This window comes from Tupaia chinensis, unplaced genomic scaffold (assembly GCF_000334495.1).
Source record: "Tupaia chinensis unplaced genomic scaffold, TupChi_1.0 Scaffold144529_1, whole genome shotgun sequence".
Lineage (NCBI taxonomy): Eukaryota > Metazoa > Chordata > Mammalia > Scandentia > Tupaiidae > Tupaia > Tupaia belangeri.
This window is the reverse complement of record NW_006204388.1, coordinates 868,291-874,290: the sequence shown is the minus strand read 5'-3', so window position 1 is coordinate 874,290 and position 6,000 is coordinate 868,291.

Below are 6,000 nucleotides of genomic sequence, written 5' to 3'. Positions count from 1 at the left end.
AATCTAGTAGCCTTGGATTTTTGGATTTCACACTGTCTCAAATCAGAGATTGCAGGGTTCCATCCAGGTAATTCTGCAATGTGATCTAGAAACACTCTGAGAGAGTAAACTTAAGTATTAATAAGGCTTACCTTGTTTCGCTTCTCCGATCCCAGTTTTCCACACTATGTGCAAAGTACTTAAAAATGCTGTTTGATACATTGTTTCCGATGGAAGACGAAATTTTGGAGTGAAACATAAGTCCTTTACTGACTTTTCATTTGTTTGATTTGCTCTTTTTTGTATTCTTAAATTAGATTAACATAACTTCTCCTAACACATGCTTTCAAATCCCTTTTTTGAAGATTTTTTTCCTACAGGGTGCATGTGCTCGTGAGAAAGAGAGACAAGACAGAAAGTGAGAAATCACAACCCCCCTTGGGGAGGGGGGGGGATGGCCACACCGCAATCCCTTCTCCTTCATTCTCCTCTTGGGATCTTGGGCATGCATGCACATGCGCCAGACGTTGAGTTTAAGCCACCGGGTCTGGGACTCGAGCCACGGTCGACTACATCGGAGTACAGCAACATAGCCATTATGCCAACTGCTGGTCCCTTCTTCCTAAAGACACTTTGGCTAAATTTCACAGGTTTTTATAAATTTTCATTCATTCTCCCACCCAAAAAAGCCTTTGGAGGTTATTAGATATATACAAGGACATGTCAAAAAGATTGTGGAAAAATAGAATTAAAGTATTAATTTTGACACATTTGGAATACCACTTACTTCACAGCATGCATTTCCCATCTCTCTAAAAACCTACAAGTCAGTAATCACTGAAATTTATTTTTATCACTCATAAACTGCCCCTTTTAATAGTTCCCGAGTTAGTCTACTGTGTCTTATACATCTATACTGCCACATCATATATTGGTTAATATTTGCATGATACCTTTTTCGACCCACTTACTCTCAATCTGTGTTCTTATTCTGAAAGTACACTTCTTATAAAGACAACCAATTTTATAAATTAATCTTGATCTAGACAATGAATTAACTGGAATATATAACCCATTTTTATCTGGCAGATTAACTAGCTTATTTCATTTTTATCTTTGAAGCTTAATAGTTTCAAATTATTATCCCATTTTTTTTCCTATATTTTTTGTGTTGTCCTCTATCACTTTAGTGGTTATTATACAGACTAAAATATTTTCTAAATTTAGTAACCTTCTTTAAACTAGTACTTTTACACTTTCCTGAGGAATGAATCTCAAACAATGGTTTCACTCATCTTCCTCTTCATGTAATTTCCACACTGGAGGAGAGGCGGCGGGCAAGTGGTTACACATACATATGCCATGTTTTTTAAACCACTGGATCTAAGATTTGAACCTCCTAGTTAGCCATGCGGGATCCAGCCACGTTTTTTGTTTGTTAAGAATTATTCATTCATTCATTCATTTAATTTGATCAGAGAGAGAAAGAGGGAAAGTGAGAAAACAAGCTACCAGGTCCAGGACTCACTGTGGTCGGCAGCTATGTGCGAGTGTCCAGTACCTTAACCACCATGCCACCCGCTGGTCCCAGGATCCAGCCACTTAAAACACTACTTTACCTGGCTGGTCATTAATTTCCGCATTTAACCCCTTAAATTTAGTACTATTGTTTTGATTACAGATTTGTAACAACTTTAATTTGCCAAAGCTTTAGGTCCCTCATTACTGCCTTTACATGAATACACTTTTTGATCTATTCCCCAAGCATTGACCCAATTTGTTTTAAAACTAGGTTACTTTTAACCTTTTAATATTTTCCAGCTGTTCATAGAATACAATTTATTGGGTCATCAGGAAAGTCACAATGCATTTTTACATAGAAAAACATGTCATGGCTTTTCCAATGACCTTGGCCTATTCAGCATGCAAGATGCAGTCTTTAACTCTATAACCCTGTGTTGGGCTATTTTTCCTAAGCTATTCACTGGTCTTTCAGCATCTATTGATAGTAGATGATCCTCAGCTACCAATATTTCAAGAATTCCATTCCCAAGGATAACCTATGTCCTTATTCACCAATCTATAGTAGCATACATCTATCTTTTATTTCCCTCATAGCAAAATCTGTAAGTGGTACTGCTGCACCAATGTAATATCCACTATACCACCTTGCTGTTTCACCACCTACCATCTCATTCATGACCCAGCATGAACTAGCATACTTACATTCTAATCCTTCACAAACTGCCAAATTACCCTCGAAATAGCCTACACTCATTCTGTGATTAAAAACTTTACAATGTATCTCAGTAACTCAAGCCTCAATACAATAAAAATGGCATTGACCAACTATACACAATGCAATAATGCTTAAAATCAATGTTCAATATAAAGTGTTAAATACTGTGTTTAATAAAGTGCTAAATATATCAGTTGTTGGAGTCCTTTAACAAAATTTTTTGACATCTAAATTAACTATACACTTTATTTGCACCTCCGTCTGCTGACAGTGTTTCATATAGAGTGGTTTGATTCATTTCCAGTTTACCCAACTTAGAAGTTAACATATTTCTCATTTCAGTTATCATTTGCCTAAAAATGTAGGTTGCCACCACCAAACACTTGCCTTATATTCTATAAGAAATACTTTGAGAAGTTGAATTTAAGCACATGTCCATATCATTAACTTCCATATCAACATAAAACTACTTCATAATTCTACATACTTCTTAGCACCCATCTATTCTAGTTTTCAACAACTAGATTACACAGGTAACAGCTGCACTGAGGATCACAATAATAAAATATATATTCATTAGACTTGTTTTATCCCAAATTATTTATCTAAAAACTTCTATCTGCTTTTGATTTTTAGATTTTGAACTACTGACCAAAGAACTTGTAACAGGTATTGTCACAAGCCCAATTAAGTATCTGAATCATTTTTCCAGTAAAATCTATAGCACTTTACTGGCCCAATTACCAAAAAATAACATACTTTACACTATTCCCTTTCATTAAGTGTATAAATCATGATAACAATTATACTTGGCTGTATATAGTACATAATATGCCTATTGTTCTACTTAAGTACATTCCTGACAGTGAAACATGTAACAAACTATTAAGAACTCAATCATCTGCTCCTACTTCAGAAGTTAGGCAAATTGCTTTATAATTTGTCGCTTATTTTGCAAATGATTCACACTACTGTACTTAGTCTAAAGAAGTTCATTTTTACCAATTCACAGTGAATTTCCTTAGATTTTTGCTGAGGATTATATGGCACGTTAGTTGACCACAAGTCTTAATTCCAGTGTAACCTTTTTAGTACTCTTCAATGTTGACTTCGGAAGTTTTTTTTTTTTTTTAAGGTGTTTGCGACAGGGTACTAATGCTCCTGAGAGACGGAAAGTGAGAAATCATTCCCTAAGGGTGACAGTCACACAATCTCTTCTCTTCTACCCTCTTCCTGGGATTCTGAGCAGGAAAAACACACCAAGCTGCCAGGTCCTAGACTTGAACTGCTTTTGGCTGGCTGTTTGGTTAAGTGCCTTAACCACCATGCCACCTAGTGGCCCAAAAAGAACCAAACTTCACAATATGTACTAGTGACACTGACCTTTGTTTCTCAAGTCTTAACCATCTGCAATAAAATATATGTTGGTATACTTTAAATGAAAAATTGAGGATGGTGATCAATGTATTTACATGTAAATATAATTTATTCTCCACTAAAGCACAGATGGATTAACTTCAAGTGTTCTCAGTTTGGGAATACATAGCCTGATTAAATTTTTAACAGGAAAAAAAAAAAAAAGAAAAACACAAGTTTACAGACTAGTTTTCATGATGTACTTTGCAAAGATAAAACTTTAAGAAAAACTCTAAGCAGTTTGTTTCCATTAAAGGCCAAGAATTTATTACTCTGTATTTCAGGAATCTGACCTAATTCCTATGCAAACTCAAGAGGAACCAAGGATAGTGCTCTAAATTTCAGTCATGAAGGCTGAATGAGGAAGGAATGGTAATGGCATGAGAAATCACCTGTCACCAAGGAGGACCATCCTTACAATCCCTTCTCCCCCATTCTCCTCTCGGGATTTTGGACATGCATGCACATGTGCCTGGTGTATTTTTCAAGTCATAGGGTCTAGACTTGAAGAGTGCAGTAGGCCAGGGGAACAGCAGTTATCGTAATGGCTATGTTGCTAGACTCCCATGTAGTCGACCGTGGTTCGAGTACTGGACCCGGTGGCTTAAACTCATGCTGGATGTGTGTGTGTGCATGCCCAAGATCCTGAGAGGAAAATGGAGAAGGGATTACGGTGTGACCATCCCCCCCCGGGGGGGGTGATTTCTTGCTTTCTGTTTCTGTCTTTCTGGTGAGTGCATGTGCCCTGTAACAAAAACCTCTCTCTCTCTCAAAAAAAAAAAAAAAAAAAAAAAAAAAGGAGTGCAGTCGGCCATATGAGATCCAACTGCCTTAACCACAACACCTGGCTAGCCCACTTTATCGTGTTCAGTACAATCAGAAGAAATACCATAGCCAAATCCAGAATGGAGTGGAGAACATTATATAAGACAAATGGCCAGTACTCCTCGAGATCATCAAAGTCTTGGAAAGCAATGAGAAGAATAAAAAACTGACCAGAGAAATTAAGAGTGATATGACAACTAGTGCAATATGATATACTAGACTGGATCCTGAAACACATTGAGAAAAAAGGTAAAACTCAAATAAACCAAGAATATAATAGTAATATACTAATAAAGGTTTTTTAGTTTTGACAAATACATATTAATACGTTAATGGTAAGAACTAGGTGGGGGTATATGAGAATTCATATTCAACCTCTGCAACTTTTCTGTAAACCTAAAGTTATTTCAAAATAGTGTCTGTTTACCTACCTACATAACTGAAATTACACCTCTACCAAATTACTAGACCAAAAATAAGACTAGTTGATTCAACAATTTCACATTTATTTCTTTCAAAAAATTACTTGGTTTTATTAAACATAATGCTGAAATTTGCCATTACACTTGAGCATGGATCCCTATGGAGTTACTCCTATGACTTTGCTTGGGCAAATATCTAATTTACTTCTGCTTTAACCTTATTTTCTGTATATATTATGTAATAATATATACTCTGAATCACAATTAGGTAATGCCTATAAGTCACTTTTTATACATACTAAACTGCCTTTTAATTAAAACTGTCCACTCTATTTTCCAGAAATAATATGTCCATGTCAAACGAGCTATGAGGACATTTATATTTAAAAAGCACTTAACAGAATTCCAAAGAATGGAGACAGAATGAAGAAAATTCCATCTTCTTACTGACATCAACTCTGGCTGTGAATGCCAGATCATAAGAATGAGAGAAAAGATGTTAAATAAAGATCTAATTTATCTTCCTAATCATGCCAAGAGATAGTTCCCCACTTAAGAGTATACTTTGAACTTGGACACTTATCAGCAGATATTAATCAATATAAGTTTAAATGAATGGAAACTTAAGAAAGCTTAGCAGGTATTGAGTAATCTTAAGTGATAGTTTAAGATCAATTCAGGAAGCACGCTACCAAGGAGCTCTCCACCAAAAACAAAAACAAAAATCAAAACACACAAAAAAATTCTGGGTATGCAAGGTTGTAGTGATTGCGGGTTTGGAATGTTTTAAACAAAGCACTCATATACAAAAGACAATAAGACAAAAGAACTTTAAACAATCAAAAGTAAGACACAAAAGTATAGTTAGTTTAATAATGAGTATCAGATCAGAGTTTAAAAATCTCTAGTTTATTTCTAACAAACACCACTTGATGCTTGACTCACAGGCTTTATTTACATTTGTCTACAGCATCATTTCCTTATGAAATGAACTAGTACAGCTTAAACCAAATAAAATCATAATCATCTGAATTGTCTGTAAACTACTATTAGCTAAATTTATAACCTTGTATTTGCCTAGTACAGCCAAAGTTTTAAATACAAAAAAAGCACAAGAAT